Consider the following 25,869-nt stretch of genomic DNA (forward strand, 5'->3'; position numbering starts at 1 on the left):
AGTACAGTATATAATGCATATGTATATAATCAAATAACAAATAGTAAGGCGAGGACAATACAGTAACCCGGGTCTACAAAAACATTGTCTTCCACAAACCTTTAAAAAAAAAAAAAAAAAAAAAAGACCTAGGGCCACCGTATCCTGGGGTTCTGTTGTATTGTATAATAAAGTAGCTTCATAATTTCATTAATAGATGCCATATAAAAATTTTAGGGTCCTTTAAAATATGCTGTCCTAACATCAATAACACATTTCAATGAAATTTATTTTACAGAAAGTTCATAAATTAGCACAAACTGTTTAATTTGGAATGGTTGTAATTAAAAACTTTAACAAAACACTTAATCCCAGATAATCCAACATTAAGGTCAAGCGTTTTCCTTCCTTTGAAGATCAATTTTAGTTTTATAAAATGATAAACTACCCTGTATTATCTGCGAGACTTTACATTTTTTTTTTTAATCTTTTAACTATGCATTTTTGGAGTTTAAAAATTTCAAGTTAGTCAAATTATTTAAAAGAAATAAATTTTGGCATTTAGCCCCACACAACTACTGTGCAGGCCAAAAGTGTTTGCAACACAATTTCTGTTCACTTGCATGCATGCATGCATGATGCAAGAGATCACTATTCAATGTGACTCGCATAAATGCAGTTTTATAAATTCTAAATTTGCAACACATTCCTGTTTTAGGTGAGCCAAAAGTTTTTGTAGATTACTGAAATTTGTTAATTATGGTTGGAGAAAAGATGCTGTCAGCCAGTGAAAAACGTCAAGTTGCGAAATTACTTGCATTTAAATCTACATTAGAAATCGCAATAGCGAAAACAAACAAACGTTTCATAAATAAGAAAAAGGTAAAACACAAAAGTGGCACATTAAGGATGACTACATCAAAAGATTTTTTTGGTTTCTGGTTGTGTTAAAATGGATTCAGTAAACTATTGCTCGTTTTTGGAAGAGAATTTGCCTTGGAAAATTCAGAATGATATTTGGTCTCATTGCCCTAAATAATGCACCAAACCACACTTTGTACACAAAAGCTTAACTTTCAGATAAAATCTTTGAACAACTAATGGACTGGCCTCCCTAGAGCCCGGATTTAAATCCAATAGAAAACTTTTCGGCCACTTCATTTTTTTCTAGTTATAAAACTTTCTAAAAATTTGAACTGATTTGGATTTAGCATTTACCAAACAAATGTAATGAATTTTTATTTTTGGAAAAGATAATTTGCAGTGGTTTATTAGTAAAATTGCAAACACTTGGCCCACACAGTAATTTTTACTTAAACTATGTTTTAGAAATAAAATAAAACTACATTGCAAGTTTCATAATACACATGAAATGCTAAAATGAAAAGTAATCAGTAAACAATTACAAAGATGTTTCAAAGAGTCCCAGAAAACAATAGGAACAACTAATTATAATTTATCAGTGAGAATTGTTAAGAGAACTAAAAATGAATTTTGATCTATTGCCTAACAAAACATGTAAACATAAATGTTCAGAAATAGGAAACTTCAAGTTCCATATTTTTTTAAAGCATAATTTGAGAAACTTTCATGATGGCAAGGGCCATGCAACACAAGAGTAATAAGAAATCCAGTAATTTTTAATAAGCACAAAAGAATTTTTTTCTGACTACATGGCAGCATATTGTTTACCAGTTACAACTGAACCAGCCTTTTTGCTATCAAGACCAATTATAATACTAACTGAGAATACAGGCATAGCATATGAAATTTAGATCTAAAGTGATTTTCATAATCATACAGGTGTCTTAAGATAAACAGTATGTGGGAGGGTGAAAGAAAAGAGCAACTAAAAAAGGATTGAAAAAGATGAGCATTATTAGACTGGGTAATATTAAGGGGACTTGTAGTTATGGTTAGACTTCCACACACAAGGGTTGTTTCAAAAGTACAGACTATTTTAATAAAAAAACTGGAGAGCTACAAAGATGGGGGGGGGTAGTATTAAAATGAGCGACCTTTGTGATCCAGAATTTTTCTATGGAGTCATTATTTTCAATGCACTTTTGCCAGGAATTCAATGATGCATCTGTTTGACATACAATGACAGGGGTTGCTAGAGAGTCACACCATCAATATCTGCAACAGAGATGAAACTTTTAAGTCATAAATGCACAAGTTCAATCATAACAATGCAATTCGCAATCTCTGATCCATTTAGGTGGAATAAAAAACGCTTTACTTTTTGGAACACCCATGGTAATATTTTGCTCTCAGAAATATTGAAACCATTTTAAACAAAGTCATAGAAAATTTGAGTTTACAAAGAATATTTTAAATGAATACTTAGATTTTGTAAAGAATTATTTAAATTAAATTTTCTATTAAATAGTTGTTCCCATATATATATATATATATATATATATATATCTATCTCAGAACATGTTCATTAAATAGGTTTCTGAAATTTTTTTTTAGATGAGGACCTGTGGCATAAAGTATTAAATAAAATTCAGTTCTAAGCAATACTCTAGAGATTGAACATTCAATCTCTAGTGCTAGCAATACTAATACAATTGTGAATCAAGACTTTTACCCAGTCATGGCTTACAAAATAAGAGCATGCTACTTCCATGGATTAAATAAAGGATTCAGTTCTAAATTCTGCAGATTCAAGTTCAAGATACTTAAAGATCTGAAGCTATCAACCAAAATGCAAGACTACTCAAGATGAGAACACTCGCCTGAATAATCCAAATACGAATATTTATTCAATGTGCACGCTTTCTTTCAAGCATGGAATACCGACACAAACAGAATTAAAGTAGCACAGATCTTTAGTTCTCAATTTAAGTGCCTTTTTTTTTATTTAAATTTTCAAAACAGACTAAAAACTGCTGAAACATTCAATACAATTTGACATTTACTCAGATTTCCATATAGTTTTGTAAAGAATTAAAATCTGTTAAGCAATTCTTGTCAGTCAGCAAAACTATTAGAAATAAATGCAACTTGGGCTTTGAAAGTTTCATAAGTAACAATGAAATGAACTTAATCATGTACTTTAATACAGAATAGCAAATCAGTTCTTAAAACATTAAAATTGGAATTCAAACACAGCAACCCTATATATACTAATTTTACTCAACATGAAGTTATTTAGCTCTCATCCATGAGAGGATAAGATAAGGGTTGGAAAGATTTAAAAAGCCAACACTAGTTCACTGGCATGCAAAAAAGGCTTGGGCAGCCCTGTTGGTATTTCCTAGTAGGGCACCTAAGAGGATTAGCAATAAACCCCTTCTAACAAAGGCAAGGCTTGGGAAAGTGGACCTTCTAGAATTCCACAGCATTAGACATACCTCAGTCAACATCGAAGAAACTATCTCATTGGTCTAAACTGTTGCCAAGAGAAATCACCCAGCTGATACCAATTGTAACTATTGAACTAAATTTAAAGGATAGTGCTATTGTTATTGCAATGGTGTTCATAGTCTGGTTAACTAGCTTAACCTGCATCACATCCCAAATGATGGTGCATGTATGGCAGTCTGCCAGTGTTAATCTAAAATTTAAAACCAAAGAAGTCTTGCCATTTCCACTTACATCTTTTAAAAACTATGGCTATTGTGTGACCACACTTGGAATTTGCACCATCAGTTTAGAAGCCCATCTTTTTCAGAACATTGACAAGCTGGAAACCATTCAGAAAAGTGCAACCAAGCAAATAAACTTTGACAGACACCCACCACACCTTGAATGCCTCATTTCCGAATTTGGATTCATTATAGATCCGACATCTAGCAACAGACTTAGTAAACAACCATGAAATCCATTTTTCAAACTGAGCACCTTCATGTATCTAACACACTGACATGCTTAAAGTTAGAAAACCACAACTTCAATGACGTTCAGAAAATTTTCATGCTCAGAATTGAAACAACATGGAACAAACTGCCTGTATCTGTTGGTTATGAAAACTCTTACCAAAATTTCTCAGCTCAAGTGCACTAAGAATTGATGACAAAGGATAGAACAGAAAAATCTGAAGACAAATGTTTAACCATAAAAAAATTAAATTGTGCATAGACGCAACAAAGTTTCCTTAAATAGAAAGTCTAAACGACATTGATCCTAGATATTGCAAATGCTTCCAAAGCAAAACTTTGGAAACCTTTTAAGATCTATTCACATTAGTAAAATTTGCTCAGTTCTAATTTTGAAAGTCAAATTAGTGGATATGCTAATTGAAGTATTTTGTTAATGTAAAAAGAAGTAGCTCAAAAGTAGAGGGGGTGAGGGAGAATGTTATTTAGTGAACAAGTAGATAAATTAAGATAATAGAATATTAATTAGAATATTAAAATAAAGAAAAAGGTGAAACGGAACAGTCAAATTTCATAGTTGATAACTTATGAACTAAAAAGTTTAACTATGACAAAAATTTTAGAAACCCCACTCAAGCATCTTTATTTGGCCTAGCAGATTTCTATTTTGGAGAATATTATATTTAATTTGAAGTCTGATGCAATATTCTTCATCACATGCAGAGTGCTTAATTTTGGGGGTTTTACTTTGCTCTCATGGAGAGGAGACCAAATAAAGATTTTATACACAGTCATTAAAAACAAGGGATTTTCATACATTCTATAATTCCAAAATTTATAAAAATAATAATTGAAAGTTACTTCAAATAAATTTTATTTTACCAAGTTTTAACATATCTTGTATTTAGATTAGATCTGAAGCAAAGACATCAAACAAATGTTACTATAGGCAACAAGATTTTAAGGAAATAGTTAATTTACCTATCATGATGTAGAGGTGGTCTAACTTTCAAAACTAAAAGCATCCAAGTATTAAAACATGGTTAAATTAATGAAGGTTACAAATATGAAGTTTATTAAAGTCATGACAGATGGGTAACTTCATGTACTTATATTTTCTTTTTTTTTTTTTAAATAGATCATGCATAGGACGTAAATATTGTTTAGGATCAATTTCTAAATTTTGTTTAAAATGATTTAAATTGCCAATAAGGTTTCAAATATTTGAAAACTTATAATTTATGACCTTAACGCACAATTTTGAAAAAAAATTGTTAAATTGCTTCTAATAAACTGATTTGGAGCAAATGCATTTTTTTTTTATTTAAATCATAGCAGCAAGTAACTCTTAACATAATAACTCAAAATGAGCATACCAAACTACCAGAAACCCTGAATAGCAGAAACAAAAAATAGTCTAGTGTGACAAATAATGGGGTTATCAACAATTCAAACTACGAAACAATGAGATGGTGAATGAATTTAGAGGGCAGTAGTGCTTGATAGATCTAAAGCCTTTGACAATCTGGAATGATTGTCTTCCAAAATTTGTACAGTATTACTGGACTAATCTATATCTATAAAAGTGAATGTGTATGCATGTACATTTCCCTACGCAATAACTCAATTTTCAATCTACAGACTCGAAATTTGATATACAGGGTACTGAGATTTGGGAAAATCTTTGTAATCTGTTTTCAGCCAGAAATTTGGCTGTTAAGGGGTCAAAATACAATTTGACCTTTGAGAACTCTACAAAACTCCAACAATTTTGGGTATAAACAATTGAAATTTTAGATATACGTTCCTTGGACATGGATCTAACTTAACTTGATTTGAGCCCAAAATAAATGTTAAGGGGTCATAAGAGTCAAAGTTAAAAAATTTTACCTCTGCGATCTCTACCAAATTACTCAGACACTTTCTGGTCTAAACATTTGAAATTTTACATAAAAGAGTATTCAGAGATAGGGCAAGCTTTTTAATCGGTTTGGATCGAAAATTTGAGCTACCAATATATAAATGTATGTATGTTTACATGCATGCCTAAAACTTTCGACAGGCGATGGATTTTTACAAGATCAGTATAGTTTTGAAGCTCGACCCTTCAGACAAATAACGAAAATTTGGCTAAAAACATTTCTTCGCCCTCAACTGGGAGGGAGGGGGGGGGTCGCTTTTTTCACCAATATTTTCGAAAGTCATCCTCTTTTCAATTGTCTAGCCTTAATTTAAACTTGTCACTTCCGGTTTGGCGGGGGTCGTAACAGCAAAGTCATGTTCCCAGTGTTCTTTTTCTCCTTCGCAGTATGGGTTCGAGCCTGCCTTCCTACTACCACTTTTTTGTTCAATACACCTCCAAATACCTGGGCAATGCCGGGCACCCATGCTAGTATTTAATATAAATTAAATCCTTCAGAGAAAAGAATTTACGTCATTCTTGATAGCCATATGTCTAAAGATGACATTAATGCAGATGTATCCAGGAAGGTGGAGGGTTTGATATATAGATCTTAATTATTCCTGATTTTCATAAACATCAGAGAATGGTATATTTGTTGACACTCACTATTCAACATGAACGTCAAATAGATATCCCTGTAATTAGCAAATCCTTAGAAAATGACTTCCAATCTGTAATGGAACAATTAAATGGATTGGTACATTTGATGCTACTAAGACAAAGCTCTTTACCTTTAACGATGGAATGTCTTTCCTGACGCATGTTGCTACAACTAATAGCAGTACCAGAGTTCAACATTTAAATTAAACAGTCAAACATTCAAATATTGGAACACAGATGATACAAATTTATGACAAAGGTGAACTTCCTCTACCAGGAGAGAAACCATACCTACCAGCAGTCTGCATTTCTATAAAGCCAACATTCACCCATGTAATGAGTATTGTTGCAACATCTAGGCTGATGTACCAAGAACTGGTCTTAGTACAAAAAAGACCCCTTATCTAATATGTTCAACACTTCAAAATCCAGCTGCAATGCTAGACTGTTTTGCAAGTACATAATGGAATGTGATTTTAACTTTCTGCATTTGGCTTACCCTCCCCCTAAATACCTTTGACCAACCTGAGAATGTAGGTCCCCAAATACTAGAAAGCTTTTTACGCTAATAGCTTTGGAATTCCTTTGCTGACCCCGATTGTACCAACATGCAGAAAATTTAACTATAAACAAACATTTCCCAACAAAACTTCACTTTGAATGCCACTATCAAGCTGACCCCTAACCCACAAAAACCCCATGTACCAGTGACAATGCATTTTGTTTGCAGTGTATAAAGAATTTAGTCAAAAACAATTTCGTTTAGTTCACTTATGAAGATTTTTCTCCAAATTCTGTTGAATTAGGAACATTTTGAAAGAATGGAATTTAAATCTAATCTTAAAAATGACAGATCTACACCTACACATATCTACATCTATCAATATCTATCAATATGAGAAAGATTCTTAATTCAAAACCATTTTTCATTTATGAATTCATGGTAAATATCAAAGTATAGTCTAGGTACGTGCAATCTAATGGGGGAAACCAACTTTTTAATAAGTTTTCGATTACTTTTGTTTGAAAAATTAGTCTCTAGAACGCTAAAAACATTTTCACATGTTAAAAGTTATAATGAAAAATGTTTTAACTCCGCTAAATTTGAAAGTTAATTAGAAAAGTCCTTTGAAAGATTTAGTGAAGATACAGGATTCAAATCTTTAAAGATCCCAAAACAAGAGTTTAGTAACAAACCGACATTCGCACAATTAAAAACAAAACAATGCGCAAATGTCTATGGAGCCCAAAATGTCAATTTTATTGTAAAGTTAAATTAAAATGCACCTTAATTTCTGTATTCTTAATAAAAATTATTTAAGTACTAATATGGTAATAAAAGATGAGTATTTAACTAAATTTTTTTAAATGTATACAATTAAGATTCTATTTTTATCCATAAAAATTGTTTCTTTAAAATTCAAGCTTTTAACAATGGCCAACATTATTTGTTTAAAAATCCCAAATTTAGTAATATTCTGAAAATATCGATGAAGTCTGTTATCAATGTTTTTCCTTAGAATTTGAAGTAGAACTTTTGTAACATTCATACAGTACTAAAACAAGTAAAATGTTACCAACTCGATCTTATCTAAATTGATGGTTGGAGATAATCTCATTAAAAAAAAAAAATTAAAAAAATAATTTCTTAGTGAACCTGGTCCTCAAATTTTTAAATTTTATTTAAGATAAAAAATTCTTGCACTGATGTTCATCTATAAATATAAAAGCGAAAATGTATGTATGTATGTATGTATGTATGTATGTAGGTTCGCTTTTTCTGTATGTCTACAAAAGGCTTCTTTCAGAGAAGTGGTCGGTAGGTCCACAACTTTTTAAAACTTTATATCACATAAATCATAATCTCACAGTTAACGAAGCTCGCCTGTCTATTTAATTTGCTCGATTTCAGGAAAATAAATATTCAACATTTGTCGCTAGCCGCATGTGGGTTAGTCTTCCTATAACATCTTGGAAAAATAAAAATCCCACAGTCAAACGACCTCATTAACTCATTAAAACAGGCACCTGCCAAATCAAGTAATTAAATTCAAACTCGTTTCCGTTAACATCTCGCAGTGGGGCAATGGTTTTTTTTACCCCTTCCCCCTGAAGTCTCTCTCTAAAAAAAAAAAAAAAAAAAACGCACGCGCGTAAATATTAAATTTGAAATTTTTATAATTAAATTGTGAAACATTTTTGCAATTATATTTTTCGGTTTAAACAAATTATTAATTCTATTAAATTAATAGAATGATAATATCAGAAATTTTCCAAGCTCAGTAACAAACTTTAGGGGTTTCTGTAATGTTCAATTAATTTTCATCATCTAGCATGCTTTGTTTTCATAAAAGCAGAAATAATTTTTTTTTTTTTTTTTTTTTTTTTTTTTTTAACTTAAAAGTGTTTAGTTTAAACAAAATGCATTTTTACCAAGCTTAAAAAAAAAATTAATGGATTCATTTTATCTGGTGATCAATAATACTAAGTAAAAAATTAGTGGATTGCCTGAATTTGTGTGTATTACTATACAGATTCGAAAAAGTTGTCAAAAATATAACAAATGTTATCTTGTCTTTGATAAGTTACTTTTCTATCTAACTGGATAAGAAAGAATGTTACTGTGACATTTATTGGGAGGGGGGGTCTATTACTATAAACATTTTTTATTTATTTTGAAGTGATAATTGAGTCTTCAAAGACATCGCAGCCATCTTGTTCTCCAGTAGCGCTCAACATTTTTTTTTTTTTTTTTTTTTTTTCAAAACAAGTTAAATTAAAAACACTAAAAATTTATCCAGTTAGGTAGAAAAGTAACTCATCTTGCCTATAACATTTTATATTTTGACAACTTTTTTGTACTTCTGTGTATAGTAATACAAACCCATTAATTTTAAAACACTTTAAAATAATGTAATATCCACTAAAAATAAATCATGATTAACAGACAATTGTCTTTATAGTAGCAATGGACAAACTGGAGGTAGAATGTAAGGTTTGTTTTGACAGGCTTAAAATACCAAAAATCTGGTAACTAATCAATATGAAATTTTGATCGATTACTAAGTGAAAAATTAACTTTATAAAAAAAAGGTGCAATTTTCTTTCCTAATTGGTATATATTTTTGCTTATATTGTGATCTCACCTACCCTTAAAGTAAAAAGCTAGAACTGAACATACTTCCTGTATTATCTTTCAGATTATCAAAAAATTCTTTACAAAAAAAACACTAGTTTTAAATCTTAAAATTTTTCAGAAGACCCAATTTTGCTAATATATCATTAAATAAAAGTATGACCAAAACAGGAGGGAGTAAGTATTTGATGAAATCTAGAAATCTACCAAAAATCAAGTAATTAATCAATGAAGTTTTCACTAAGTGAAGAAAGAACTTTAACTACTTTTGTAGTGAGATTATATATATATATATATATATATATATATATATATATATATATACACACACCCCCCCACCCCCCACTTTATTTATGGTTACAAATATGCTTCAAATAATCAGCCAAAACTGAACTTATAGAGGGTGACGATTGTAGATAATTGCAGATTTTATGGTTGAAAATCTGAATTTTGAATGTTTAATTTTTCATGCCATTTTTTCAGTGTGAAATTTATTGATAATTTTTTTAGATTAGCAAAATTCAGTATTTTTATGAAAAACTTAAATCTTTGAAAAATTAATTTTAGTGAGATTAATATTGCTAATATAACATTAATAGGAAATGATTTGAAGAATCGATACCAAGAGATAAAAATCGATAATGGTGCATTTTGTTAAAAATGCAATAATTTCTTTCAGCAATTTGTCGGTGTGATATTTCTTCACCTATGGTAGACCATAAAGGCCTACAAACAGTTCGTATTTACAAACTTATCTCCCTTTTCCTTTTTGTCCTGACTTGCATTTGACAGTTTAAAATGTGGGGACATTCGCATCTACCACACTCGTCCAGAAACACTTGGTTCTGATGACAAGGTCAAGACGACCAAGCGATGCAGGAGTTATCACCAACACATACGGTGCCTAGCATTCCCAAAATGGTCACCCATCTGGTATAAGCCAGTCTCATCATTGCTTAACTTTGGGAGGGGGGGTGTAGCCAACAAATGTATTGCTTATGAGAAAAAAAAAAAAAAAAAATTTAAATTAAATCTTTATAAAGTTGTTTCTTCACTCAAAAACAAGCGTTAAAAATATGGGAATTTACAGGACCAAGTGACTTCATTTATTCATGTGAAGGTTATCAGTTTCTTTGAAACTAATCAAATTTTGGAATTTTTTTTATTTCACCATGCAAAATCTATAAACCAAGATAAAGATGAAATTATTTGAAATTCAGGTACTTATATTTTTGCATAGCAAATAATCCTAATCTTATTTAGAAAAAATAGATTTCAAACCTTTTAAAAAAAAAATGTTATTCATAGACAAAAATAGCGGTGAATAGTGTTTTCTTGGAAAATTTAAAATTATCAAAATAGAAAGTTTTATATTAATCTGCTTTTCATATAAAATTCAGGCTTCCTTTCTGAAAAAAAAATTTTGCTACCAATTTTTTGCCGTGCCTAATTAAATTGAATGCTTAATAAATAGATACCAAGAAATATACTGTGGTGTCGTATTTCTGATATTTTTATTAAATATAAACTAAAAATAAAAATGTATCTATATAGAAATGATAAACTTAAAATAGAACAATTAACCTTTTTTCTGATTGGTCTAAAACAGCCGCCATAAAAAAAAAATAAAAAAATAAAATAAAATAAAATTGCCATCTGTTAGCATAACTAGAAAGCAATCGTTCATTTTGGAAATTAAAAGAGCATCAATTTGATGAATTCTTTGTCGGAGAAACACATGAAGCATACGAATCATACAAATTTCACCTTCAAAAACAGGAACCCTAAGAAAATATAGAAACATACATAGCGGTTCTACACCAGCTTGAAAAAAGTTGCAATTTTGGACAATTAACGGACAGACTAATTAGGGATCAAGTTGTTGGGGTGAAGGATATTTTAAGAGAAAAATTTTTAGCAGATAAAACCCTAACTTTAGATAAATGCCTGAAAATTGGTAGAGCACACGAAACTTCAAGTCACATGTTATATCCTCAACACTTTAATCAGATACACAAATAAACAGTGTATTTAGAAAAGGCAATTTTCAGAATAAAAATAAAATGACAAAGGAAGTGCACACACTGTGGATATTTTATCTCACACGGCAGAGATGACTGCCCAGCGATTCATGAAAAATGCAACAAGTGTAAAAAATCTAGGACACTATGCATCTGAATGTAGAAGTAAATCTGTAAAGAGTTGCAGAGGAAGGAAATCACTTCTTAGGGTTCGATCTCATTGGGAAAGTAAAAACAGTGAAGGAAAAAATTGACTGGCAAGCTAACAAAAGTCACCACCGCAATCTGCAGCAAAATGGTCAACTTCAGGTTAGATACAGGCACAGATGTGGCCTTCGTCTTTTAAGACGGTCTTGCACAGATGTGACCTTAGTACCAGACCGGTTCTTTAGAAAAATTCCTCTAATAAAGCAGACGGATAAAAGATTATATGGACCAGGTCCGAGCAAAATAAAGGTGATGGGGAAAATAAATGCTACACTGTTATGGAGAAAAAAAATTCACAGCAAGTGTTGTACATTAAGGATTTAATGGAACCATTGTTGGGTGGATCAGCAATTAAAGCTTTACACTTGAGCAAAATCAACTCTATAGAAAGCAGGGATCAATACAAACAAATCTCCAAAAATATTTACAGGATTAGGAAAACTGCTCAACCATTTTCAATTACAACTCCCAGATGACTAGCATTTCTTATGAAGCAAAAAGTCCAGGATGAACTTAAAAGGTTAGTAAGTGAAGACATCCGCCCGATCAAAATGCCTACTGATTGGTGCGCTCCTATTGTAGCAGTTCCAAAGAATGATGGTAAAAATCAGACCAGTTATTAGCTCAACTTGATGGAACCAAAGTATTTAGTAAACTGGACTGCAACAGTGGATTCCATCAACTTGTGTTGCATGAAGATTCTCAGAAGCGAACCACTTTCATTATGCCATTTACATTTACCATTTGGAATAAGTTCAGTCCCTGAAATTTTTCACCGTGAAATGACGGATATTTTGTCAGTAATACTAGGAGTCATCTGTGACATAGATGATGTTCTTGTTAGTGGCAGAAGCCAGCAGGAGCATGATCAGCGTTTGGAAGTAGTGCTAGAAAGGATGGAAGCAGCAGGAATAACGTTAAAGATAAATGTGCATTCTGTTAGCAAAATTAAATTTATTGGGCAAATCATTTCAGAAGAAGGAATCCAAATAGACCCAGAGAAGATTAAAGCGATCATGAATATGGCCACACCATAAAACGTATCTAAACTGCGATGACTCTTAGGGATGGCAAATCATATCGGTAAATTTGCTTAAAACTTAGTGGAGACCACAAAACCACTCCGAGATGTTCTGAAGAAAGACAATGCATGGATTTGGGATGAGTCTCAGGAAACTGGATTTAACTCACTAAAGAAAAATCCGAGTCCTGCACCGGTACTGCTCCACTATAGTGCTGATAAGCCAACAAAAATTTCAGCTGATGCATCTTCCTATGGTTTAAAAACAAGGAAATGACTAGAGATTTGTATTTTATGCCTCAAGATCACTTATCGAAACTGAACAAAGATATGCTCAGGTTGAAAAAGAAGCCCTTGCGGTTACTTGGTGTTGTGAAAAATTTGCCGACTTCTTCATTGGACTGCATAAGTTCATAATTGAAACAGACCACAAGCCATTATTAGCATTACTAAAAACTAAACGCCTTGATGAACTGACCAAGAATACAGCATCTCTATGTGCCTAACGAGATTATACATACCGCTGGGAAAAATCTCTTTACAGCAGACACTATCTAGAGCTCCAAACAGCCTACCAACCAAACATGAATTTGAGCAGAAGACAGACGGACATGTTCATCTGTTCAGTTATAAACATCTGTTAGTGATAAAAGATTGGAGGAAATAAAAGTGAAACACTGATAAAATCTGCAGTCAAGTCATGAACTATAATAAAATGGACCATTGGCCTGAAACTGCTATGCAAGACCCTCAACTAAGACCCTACTAGTTTATAAGGCAGTACCTTACAATCTGCCAAGGACTTTTACTATATCAGCAGACTCATCATCCCTGCAGATCTTCAAAAGGACATCTTGGATCGCCTTCATGAGGGAAACCAGGGTATAGTAAAATGTAGAGTACTGGCAAAGAGTAATGTTTGGTGGCCAGGCCTTTCAAAACAAATAGCAGAAAAAATAGAGCAATGCAATATTTCTAAAAAAGAAAATATCCAGAGCTACTACAACCAACCAAGTTGCCTGACTACCCTTGGCAAAAAGTCGCAATGGATTTATTTGAATTGAATGGCCACAAATACCTGATAGACTATTATTCAAGATGGATAGAAATATCTCTAGAAAATACCCTTGCAGGTTGTATTGTAAACCACTGCAAATCAATATTTGCTAAATATGGCATATCTGAAATGGTAATAAGTGACAATGGCTATCAGTTTATATCTAAAGACTTTTTGGAGTTTGCTAAAATTTATGATTTTGTTCATCTCACTAGCAGCCCACAACATCTACAGGGTAATGGTGAAGCAGAACCCACTGTCCAGACAGTTAAAAATCTTAGATAATTTAGTTACTTTTTAGTAAACACTAACAGAATAATGGAGTTAAGCTGTGAAGTTTTAGAATGGCGAACGCAAGTGCGGAAGTGAATTTTTCCAACAACCAGTTCATTTTTGTTCAGTCCGGCTTCCATATTTTAAAAACAATACATACAAGCATATCGCAATGCATGTGCAAGAACTGGATTTTAACGCAATATTACTTTTGAATCGGTTTTAATCTGGCCATAAAATAGGTGGCAATAGCCATGTTTATATTATAACTATATTTAACAATTTTTCACACAATTAAAATATGTTGTAGCAAACATTGAAATAATGGAATTTTAATTGTTTTAATCTTAAAAATCAGTGAATTTTTAAGTTACTTTTTCTTGGCAATTCAACCGATTATAGTATATATAAATTAGAAAACGCTATTAAAAAAAAAATAAATTTATATCAATTTTTTAATTGCAACTTAAAGTTTTTGTTCAATACGTGTATTTAAACTTTAAAAAAATATATTTCTTATTTATTTGAACTCTTGTTTCATAATAGAAATTGATAGATTTAAATATATATTATATTCGAATTTCGAATAAAAAAAAAAAAAAGGAAAAAATATTTCCCCCCTCAATTTTACAGAAACTGCATTTTATATGTAATTTCATTCTAAAATGGATAAGTATGGAAAATTTCACGAAAATCTGACCATTGAGTTTTGCTAGATTTATTAAACACGGGTATGCTTTCACGTTCGGAAAGTCTACTACATATGAACGTTATTTTAAAGCAGGGGTTCTCAACCGGGGGTCACATGGACCCTAGGGGTCCATGGAATATTTCTAAGGGTCCACAGGCAAAACAAAACTTATAGTTGTAGAATACTTTATTTGCATTAACTTTGGCACCGCCAAAACTGGGGGGGGGGGCAAGTCAGTACTTTTTGACGGACCGTCTTTTTAAAAATCTACCAAAAATCAAGTAATTATGCGATCAATACGAAATTTTCAGCGATTATTAGAAGAATGAACTTTATAACAGTGCACTTATTTTTCATAAACGATATTTATATATATATATATATATATATATTTTTGCTTACAACCCCCCCCCCTTGTTTTGAAGTAGGAACAAATATGCTTAAAATAATCATCTGAAACTGAAAACATTGTGTTGTTGTAAGGGATAGAATTATAGATTTAAAAAAAAAAAAAAAAAAAAAAGAAATTGTTTGCATACCTTATTTTGACGTCTGAATATCAGAACTTCGATTGTGCTTAATTATCCCGCTTTTGAGTTTTGAAGTGTGAAATTCGGTGAATATGTTAAAATAATTTAAGTTAAGCAAAACAAAAATTTTTTTTAATATTTATACGAAAAAAGCCATTTTAAAATTTTTAATAAATAAATTAACAATTTTTTTTAGCGAGCCGAATAATGCATGACCATTATTAAACAGGGCATGCTTTGAATAATCGATACAAAAAAAAAATTCGATAAATATTGTGCCCTTTGTGTTAAAAATAGCATCATTTTTTTCGATCCCGTTTGAAAACGTTTGCCGCCTTTCGACTACGGTGGACCAAACGCGCTGAAATAATTTTTTTTTTATTCTGCTTTAAATTGCCCCCCCCCCATTTTGGGGAGCCTGGCCCCCACACACACATTAAAAACCAAACTCATACAAATGGTCACCCATCTGGTACTGGCCAGCCTCAGCTTAATAATACATTGAAATTTTCATCACTGAAAAATAAGTTTTTTTGGCCTGTTTGGTCTTCCATAGTTTTCTTATAAAACGCAAACGTAAACAAAGTCGATCTAAACTCTACATTGACGCGAAATATCTAGTTACCTATATGAATAAGTGGAATTATTTGAAATTCAGGTACTTATAATATTTTTGCATATTCTCTTAAAAATCATCCTAAATCTTAGTTAGACACAAAATAAATAAATTATTTCAAAAACCTTTTTTTTAAATATTTAAGTACGTTTTTTGTGCAAGACAAAAAATGTCAATTGTTAACTTTTGGGGAAAATTTAACATTTAAAATTTAATTAAAAATAGAAAAAGTTTTACATTATTCTGTTTTCTATGATAAAATTCAGGGTTTTATCTTTCTGGAAAAAAAAAAGTTACTCAGAAATAATGGATTTTAATAAATGTAATTTCGTTTTAAAAAACAACAACTTGATTTTGCGGCCATTTTTGGCGGTGCCTACATTAAATTAGTTTTCATTTAAAAATAAAGCTTTATTATATAATATTTCTTTGATTAAAACCTCAAAATTTATGAGTGAAAAATAGATTGTCTTATGACCAATAGTTATGAAGGGGTCCACCAAGATAAAAAGGGAAAAGGGGTCCATGAGTAAATAAAGGTTGAGAACCAATAACCATCGTTTTAAAGTCTCAATTATGTAAACAAGATTTTCGTCTCGCAATTTAATTATTTTCGTAATGTGAATTTTTTTTTTTTAATTACTAGTTTATTTTACCTTTTTAAATGGTACAAAAGTTATACTGATAATATTAATTTATAATAAAGTTCCATCGTGTTACATATAGGGGGGGGGGGTTCTGTGGTGACTATTGGTAGTCCCTAGTGGCCGACAAACTACAAACAATATAAAACTAAAGACAATATTGAAGGTATTTTACCATAAATATCGTTTGGAATTATAATTTAATTCAATTATAAAATAATTGAATTCGCCGGATTGGTTACATTAAAAAATTTTCATTCATGGAAAAGCTTAAAATTTAGAAACGTTTACGTTTCCCCATGCTTTTAAATATCTTATGGCGCTGTTTCATGCGTTTACGAAATTTTCTAGTAATAAAAAATGGGATTATTTCAAATATAGGTATTTAGAGTTAGATATTTTTGCATATTATAGCAAATAAGCAAATCCCCCTGGACAAAATTAAGTTTAATCGTTTACAAAATCTTAAAATTTAATTATTTTAGTCTTTAGCGAAAATAAATTGTGTCTAATTTCATTGTATTCTTTTCAAAATTATAGAAATCTTATCAATTCTTATCAAAAATAGAATATTCTAATTTTAATATAAAATTCAGGTTTTTATCTTTCTGAAAAAAAAATTTTCAGAAATTTTTTTTTTTTTTTTTTTTAAATGGCGTTTGGAAGATTAAAGACTGAAAGTATTTTTATCCGTGAAAAGTTAACGAAAAGGTTCGTAGCGACTTCGAGAACTCGGAAATTTAAAACATCTCTTAATTTTTTAAAGAAAAAAATTAAAATAAAATAAGATCTTCAAAAAGCGAGATGACTAACAAACCGGCTTTCAAAACAAACGAAAAGGCGACGCGCAAAATTTATGGAAACCTAACCCTTAAAAACAATTTGACATTTAAGGTTACCAACCTTAAATGTCAGAAATTCAGTTTTTAAAATTAAAAAGCTAAACACCACTATGTATCAAATAGAATTCAACAAACGATATTAGAGCATAAACTTGCACTAATATCGTTCATGTTTGAATTCTATTTGATACAGTCGTTTTTAGCTCTTTTTTTTTTTTAAATAAATGTAAAAACTGCATAAGAAAAAAAAAATTGTTTAGACTGACCATTAATTCAGTGTTAAAAAAATAATTGAAATAACAGAATTACTTGAGTTTTTACATAAGGTTCTAATTTTCCCAAATGTCTTAATGTGAATCGTAGAATTAACTCTTTCAGTCGCAGATTTCTGAAAATGACGGCGAGTGTGGGGATGAGATGACGTTGGGACCGATTCAATTTAAACATTAGGAACTTTCCCACGTTTTCAATTATTTGTGATACTGGTCTTTAATTTCATTGTATTCGTTTCAAAATTATAGAAAAACAAAGTTTTTTAAATGGCGCAAATAGCGCAGAGGGGTCTGAAAGTGAGCCGAGAAAAGTTAGGTCACGTGATACTGTCAACGATGTCACAGGAAATAACAGCCAGTTTTGATCCGTGGGACCGTGCGATCTTTCAGCCCCCCCCCCCTTTTCCCTGTCAATTTTTATTTACGACTTTGCACGATTCTTAGGACCCCAAAGGTGAGAACAAGATGGGGCCGTCTTTGTACCCCCCCCCCAACCCACAATTTTTTTTACAAGATAAGTTACCCTATCCGGATAAGGATTTTAAGATGCTTATGTGTTACCACGCTACTTTTGAAATATTTTCAAGTTCCTATTTACAATGCCTCCCCACGAGACAGAGTTAGACACCAGGGTCGTTTTTTAACGTGGAGAAAAGGAACAAAAATAAAAATTGTCTCAGTCGTGAAGGATTTCTCCACTGACAGAACAAGAAATTTAAGTGCTGCATCTGAAGAACATACACTTTGATCTTGTCCCGAAGGCCAAGTACATTCAATTTTTACTTGATATTTGTTAGGTGAGAGTACAAATTAATTATAAAACACCCTCCCGGGTTAATTGCTTTCTAAACGTTATTTCAGTGTAACAAATGCAAAAGCACCGTTTTTACTTATTTTAAGGCGTTTTAAGTTTGAAACAAGTACAGAGTAAAGTTTACTCTGTACTTGTTTCAAACTTAAAATTTAATTAACTAAAACAAGATGGACGAAATTCTTTGGAGTTTCTACTTAAACACTTAAAAATAAGTTATAGCAACTTGGTGGGCATACTAATGTCTTAAAGTGATGCTGTTAATATCCACGTTTATTTAAAGGGCTCATTTCTGGTGTAACACCGTCGACCTAGTACCACGTGACCTTTCCCAAAAGAAAGGTTCGAATTTAAGACTCCTTTGTGCTATTTGCACCAAATATTACGATGATTACACGTTCATGCGCTAGGAAAATAAATTACATTTATGCTAAGTGTTACTTGAAGTTTTCACTAACTTTAAAACGTTCATTCGGTTCGAAAAACTAGTGCCTGCCTAGCGTTACGTGAGAACAGGAAAAAGGCTGCAACTTGACACCTAAATATTTAGAGTTCTTATAATGGCTTAAAAATAAACTATTAGAAACCAACAATGTTATTGTGACATTTATTAGGTGGGTTTTTAACAGTACCGCGCTATTTTTTCATAGTATTTAAGTTGAATTCAATTTTTACGAATATATTTAATAAAATTGTTAGGTGAACGTACAGAATTACTAAACACGCCCCTCCCCTCTCCGCATTTTAAAGATAGCTTTCAAAAGGTTATATTAGCGCGGTAATAAGATGCCCAAGTACCCATTTATTTAAGAGTTTTACTTTTTCGTATCTATGCATATTGTTAAACCAACCCTATTTGTTTTCAAACTGTACGCTTTAATAAAACGTTATTATGTTCAATATTTGACAAAATTAGACGGTTAACACTCGTCTATGTATGGATGTTTGATTTAAAGTAAATTAAGGGAACTCAAGATGGCCGATATATCACGTGACAAAGCCGGAAATGCATATTAAAATTCTAAATATATTGTAGATTAATACAAATGAATTCTGAAAATGTAAATTTTTAAACTAAGTGATTTGTTCAAAATATTACAAATAGCCTGATGAATTTACATCAGCCCCCCCCCCTTTTTTTTTAAATAAACCAAATTTATCGACTAAACTCAAATTTTAAGATCACATCCCTACCATTCTCGGATCTCAAATCTATTAAAAACATTTCATAATATACAAAACCAGTGTTAAAATAACTTTAGTTGTTAACAGCGAGAATTACTAATGTTTGTCTTTTGTAGACTTTACTCAAATGAGATATGCAACTAACGTTTACAAACAATCTTAGCCTACATGCCACATGCTGTCGAGTAAACAAACAATTGTTAACGTTAGGCGAGGTTTGCTAGAGATACCTAAAAAAAAAAAAGAGAAGGTTTAACCAAGTAAGGAAAATCGAATGTCAATATCAAAAATTTTAGAGTTGCCCACCCCTAAAAATGCGTCACGTGATTCAAATCCGTTTACCATTATAAGTTCATATTGAATTTTATTTGCCCTAATTTCACCATGCCATGTTTCTGGTTCATGACTGGTTAAATCTGATCTAGAATTAGATCACTGCTCATCCAAAAAAACAAAATTTAACCGCATTTATAAAGATCAGCAAATTTATTGAGTAAATTTTCCAGTGAAGTTGAAGTAATTACCCAAATGTTTAATTATAGAGTTTATAATTCTATAGCTAAAATTAAAAAATTCTCTTGCGTACCAACCACGTGACGTTTCTTTTTGATGGGAAAGAAATTGAAACTGATTTTCATTGCCCACCCCTAAAAATGCGTCACGTGATTCTGGTAGACCAACATTTTAAAAATTGTGTTCGTGTGTGCTGAAAACAAATATCGCATTTAAAATTGGGGCCAGCAACTAGTTTTCACGATACTGCAAAGATACTTTTCTGCAGGTTTCATGTAATGTAACGCAGTGACCATATTTGTCACATTTTACTTTGTTTCCACCTTCAAAAGGAAAAGGTTTTCGGATATGCTGAAAACGAATATTGCATTTAAATTCTCCGCATAGTTTTCCGGATATTAAATGTAATTTGTTATAAGTGATGGCCATTATACGCGCACATTTGTTGCAAAAAGTGTTTACCTGGCCACAATTACCACCGTGGTGTAAGAATTTAAGGAAATCTCACCGGTCATGTGACGTCCATAAAGAAAGGGAGGGCTCTAAATCAGGTACCAATGAAGTAGAACGTTATAACGAGAAAGTGAGCCCCCCCCTTATATCAGTACTTTTTTTTTTTTTTTTTTTACTAAGTCCATTATAATCGTCGGAAAAAGATCAGTGAAAAACATTTTTAGGGGATAGGAACTCTCGTATGGGTGCGGGGTGCGCCTTAAGAGTTTAATGAAAATCAGTTTCAATTTCTTTCCCATCAAAAAGAAACGTCACGTGGTTGGTACGCAAGAGAATTTTTTAATTTTAGCTATAGAATTATAAACTCTATAATTAAACATTTGGGTAATTACTTCAACTTCACTGGAAAATTTACTCAATAAATTTGCTGATCTTTATAAATGCGGTTAAATTTTGTTTTTTTGGATGAGCAGTGATCTAATTCTAGATCAGATTTAACCAGTCATGAACCAGAAACATGGCATGGTGAAATTAGGGCAAATAAAATTCAATATGAACTTATGGTAAACGGATTTGTTTCGTACATTAAAATCGAACTAAAAGCAATTAGATTGCATGGAATATACAATTATAAACCTGGGTTACGTTAAAAGTCTAATTTTTTCAATTAAACAAATTGAGCTTTTAAAAATTTATTGGTTGATGCTCACTGCAAGATTTGAATACTTCTGCAATACAACGGTTTAGGGTGAAAGTGCGCTGGTTGACCACCGGAAGAGTACTTAAAGAATTTGGAATTAAATTGTGAGGTTAAAGTACAGAATAGTTACAAACCACTCACCATGTTTAGTAATAGGTTTCTAAACCAAAACAAAATGTGAAACAATACCCAACTTCTTAAAAAAAAAGGGGGGGGGTCACCCGGTTTTGTTTTAACCTTAACTTAACGGTCAGTTCAGCGAAGTCGGTTTGGTTCGGTTCAAATTCTATAGGATCTACATTAAATAATTCTGTTGGAGCTGGGTTTGTTTTACAATCCACATTCGAAAATTGGTATAACAAATGTTAAAGCGAAGATAAATTGCTCTTCTATCTAGCTGGCTAGATTTTTAGTACTTTCACTTAAAACGGCCGCAATGTATGTTACGCGACCATTTTTCCTCGTAATTGTGTACCACCGGTTGCGGTTGACATTACTTGTTTTTCGAGCCGAATAAACAAGTAAAAACACTAAAACCCTATCTAGGTAGGTAGAAGTGTAACCTATCTTGCATTTGTTATATATTTGATTTTCACTTTTTCGAATCTCTAGAGGTGCAAGTAAAGGAAGTAGGTCTAGCAGACGAGCCTCGTTCTGAAAATTTAAAAAAAAAAAAAAAAAAAAAAAAAAAAAATTGGTGAGGCTACTGAAAAGTAACCCTTTGAATGAAAATGGGATATATTTAAAATGTCTTAAATTCTAATTAATTGTATACAGAACATACCAGGTTCTTGGGATTTAAGAGGCGTCTCCCACGCCCCCCCCAAAAAAAACTGTAGGTTTTAGTGGTTTTACTTATTTTAAAGTTTGAAACCAGTAATGCCTAGTTAACTTAAAACAAAGGCGCATGGAGATTCTTCAGTTTTAATGTATTGAAATTGGGATAGCACCGACCGCTGTCAGATAACACGTGACTAAACTTTTTAGAAAAAGCCCGTCTGATAGACCTACTTCCTTTACTTGCACTAAAATTACTTTAAGCATTTGAAAATTTATATACTTGTTTTACATAAGCAGTATTACTGCTTAGCAGTAATACGTTACTACAGTCATGAACATGTTTCAGTCAGCTAGTTACCAGTAACTAGAAACCGTCAGGCGATACAGCTTATACGAAAGCAAAGTTTGCAATGAAAATTGCAGGTCTTTCTCGCAACAGGAAGTTAATATCAGGTTCCGCCAGACGTGAAAAATATTTGGTTGTATATAATAAGACCCAATAAGGGTGCGGATTTGAGTCTGTACCGAAACATGCTCATGACTGTAGCAACACTACTGCTTATATAAAAAACGAATAAGAGTATATCCTGCTCTACTTCGGTAGTGAGCACTATTGTATTAACCTCGTTAAACTTCATTGGTTACTTAGCCTATGGAAGACAGATTATATATCTCTCGATACCTACGAACGGTAGAGACTGGCCACCCCCTATAATGGTAGCTACGCGTGTAATTGGAAAGCAAGAATTGCGCTATTACAATCACTTCTCCCGAATCGGGACTGCTTAGGTCCAATAACAAGGAGAGGCCCGAGAGACTGCACAGTGCACACAATGTCAAGGTAAGTAAAGTACATACAACACCTGGAATTTCCAAATGTCACCTATTTTAGCATTGACCAGGCTTAACTTTGATCCGACGGGAACCGGGGGGGGGGGTCAACGTGATTATATGTACCTATTTACTAGGTCTCCCCACGCGACAGACCAGGGTCGTTTTTTAACGTGGAGAAAAGGTACAAAAATAAAAATTGTCTCAGTCGTGAAGGATCTCTCCTCCACCAAAAGAGAAGAAATTGAAGTGCAGCAATCAGCATCTGAAGAACAGATGGTATTTATTTGCTCCCCCACCGAGCAAATTAGGCACAAGGCCGATTTTTAATGTGAGAAGTGAAGGGAGGGGGAAGGGAAAAAGGGGACCAGCTCCCGAGAGGTGGGAAATGGGAGCTGGTTAAAGGTCAGGCATGTGGGGTTGCCCCCACATCTGGTCTTTGCTAGTCATAGCTTGCAGTATCTGCCGGAACAGATACTACACTTTGATCTTGACCAAAACCGGACCACCTTTAAGTTGTATTTGTTTTGGGGTTTATTTAGAAACCCATTATTTAACATTGGGAGGGATATGTTTTGTAACAGTTTCTGTACTATAACCTAACAATTTAATCCCAAATTCTTAAGTCTTCCGGTGGTCAACAAGCGCATTTTCAATTTGGTGCTAATACAGAGTGATGATCCGCGCTATTTTTTTTTTTTTTTTTTAATCATTTCCACGTTTAAAGTTTTTATTTTTATTCAGTTGTAAGGTTAAAGTACAGAATAGGTACAAAACACCCATGTTTAGAATGGCTTTTAAATAAACGTTATTTCAGCACGGATCACTCTGCACGCGTACCTTCAATTTATATAAAATTTTACCCCCCCCCCCAAAAAAAAGCTTGGATAACGTAGCTCCGTATTTTCCGGTTATTTGTTTTATATAGGATATTTGAGGTCTAACATTACGAATACAAATGTAGTCTACTTTATTTGAAGCAGGTATAAAATAAACTGGTTAATTAAAAAAAAAAAATCCATAAAACTGAAAAAATTCCAAAAATAGACTTACTAGCGGGATAATACAAATATAATCTTATCTGTAGCCGATGCAAAATTTGTGATTAAGTCAAAACGAAAATTTGCCAAGCTAAACATTTGGAGCTTATGCACTTATGGTGTAATTTTTAAAAATATTTTAGAGTAAAACAATTTACGCTGTTTTGAATTGTTAAATGAGAGTACATAACTACAAAACACCCTCCCCATGTTAAAAATGGCTTTCACAATAACGTTATTTTAGCACGGTAACATAAGTGCATAAACAAATTTTATATTGTATTGAAGGAGGGGGATAGAAGCAATATTTGATAACGTATTTTATACTCAAAGAAATTTGAGACCTCTTGGGCGGGGGTCTGCGAAAAAAAAAAAAAAAAATTTTTTTTTGATTCAAATTGAGTAGTTATTTTCCAATCATACCAAATAGAGAAAACGTGCAGTGGAATAGATGTTTTTTGAAGAGAAATGACCAGAGTACTCGATTATGTATGCAAGAGTACATACACACCTCTAAGTATATAGATTGGTCCGATAATCCATTGATAACTGCGGTTTTCACGGAAACTGAAGTCACACTTAAGGACTAAAAATTTAACGTTTGTGAAACCGCCGGTATCAATGAACGATCAAGTGTTATTCGAAATGTGTAGTGGTTGCCGGTTAACCGTTTATGCAATAGTGCTGAATAGCAGATGGATCGTAGCATAAATTCTATATTAACTATCAAACATGGCCAAGACCTGTATGCACATGTGTAGCCATGTTTGTATAAATAATTTATACGGAAATGTTAAAATAAGGAAAATCATGCGATACAAAAATAAAAATGATTGAAACTCACAAAAGCATTAAGGAAATCGGTCAGAAAACAATTTTTCGAGTTTTGGTGGAAAAAAAATGGATTTTGGGGAAGGGGAGGACATTCATACGAAATGTTCGGTGAGGGTGGAACGTCTCGAAGGGAATTTCGAGGGAGACATTGGAGAAGACAAAGACAATCCAGACTTTCAGTAGGGATTTCTTTTAATTTAATCCGGGTTAATTTCTTTTTAAATATCCGGTAAACAATAATCGCAAGAATAATTCCTTCAACGACAGTCTATTATTAAATAATCAGGCAGTTGCCATTCCATCTCGATGTTGTCAACTTTGAATAATAATAAATCCAGTGCGAGTATATATTTTCCTCCTTTTAAATATAGTACTTTCGTTGTTGACGAGTAGCAATAATATACGTTTACTTAGATATTATTTATTATATAGCGAGTTGTTTTGTTTCTGCTCTGTTTGTACCGTTGGTTTGTTTTGTTTGATGATGTATTTTTTCCTCGCTCTCTTTCCTTCAATGCTTTTGTTTAACTTTGTTTATTTAGATCCTGGTAGTAACAATAGAACGGTGGAAGAAACTCAGTGTGCCATAATCTGTGATAAAGGTATCCACGTAATTACTTTTAAAAAATACGAGTCTTCTGAATATTTGTAACGCTCTTTTCTCCTTTTTTCTCAGATAGAGGGAAATGTCTGGTGGTAATGGCGGAGAAAGTCGAATGGTCTCCTTTACCTTCTCCTCTCGTCTTTCTCTGACTAAGGCACTTCCCCGCCCTCCCTTACGGCTACCCTTGCTACTTCGTCCTTGATCCTTACTTATACCACTCCCCCTGTAATTTTTTTTTTTTTTTTTTTTTTTTTGGTTAAAGCTGGCCTTCATTTTATAACCGTCGTTTCGGTCAATGTTTTTGTATATAGCTTTGTTCATTTATTTATTTACAGTGTTTTGTTTATTTTACAATTATAAAATAATTCATTAAATATTCATTAATATATTTACATATTTATTTTTGTTTGCTTTTTTTTTTAGTCATGGTCATACTACT

General features: G+C 32.2%; 1 protein-coding gene across 1 annotated transcript in view; it reads right to left on the bottom strand.

Annotated features, from left to right (window-relative positions):
• The window catches only part of LOC145297698 (F-box-like/WD repeat-containing protein TBL1XR1), a 98,416-nt gene extending 72,812 nt beyond the window's left edge, over positions 1-25,604 (bottom strand). Inside the window, exon 1 of the mRNA XM_080143897.1 lies at positions 24,837-25,604. The gene's annotated coding sequence lies outside the window, so the exon portion shown is untranslated. The remainder of the gene's footprint in view (positions 1-24,836) is intronic.
• Positions 25,605-25,869: the final 265 nt, after the last annotated feature.

This window comes from Euprymna scolopes, chromosome 18 (genome assembly GCF_053919585.1).
Source record: "Euprymna scolopes isolate OS-2025 chromosome 18, ASM5391958v1, whole genome shotgun sequence".
Taxonomy (NCBI): domain Eukaryota; kingdom Metazoa; phylum Mollusca; class Cephalopoda; order Sepiida; family Sepiolidae; genus Euprymna; species Euprymna scolopes.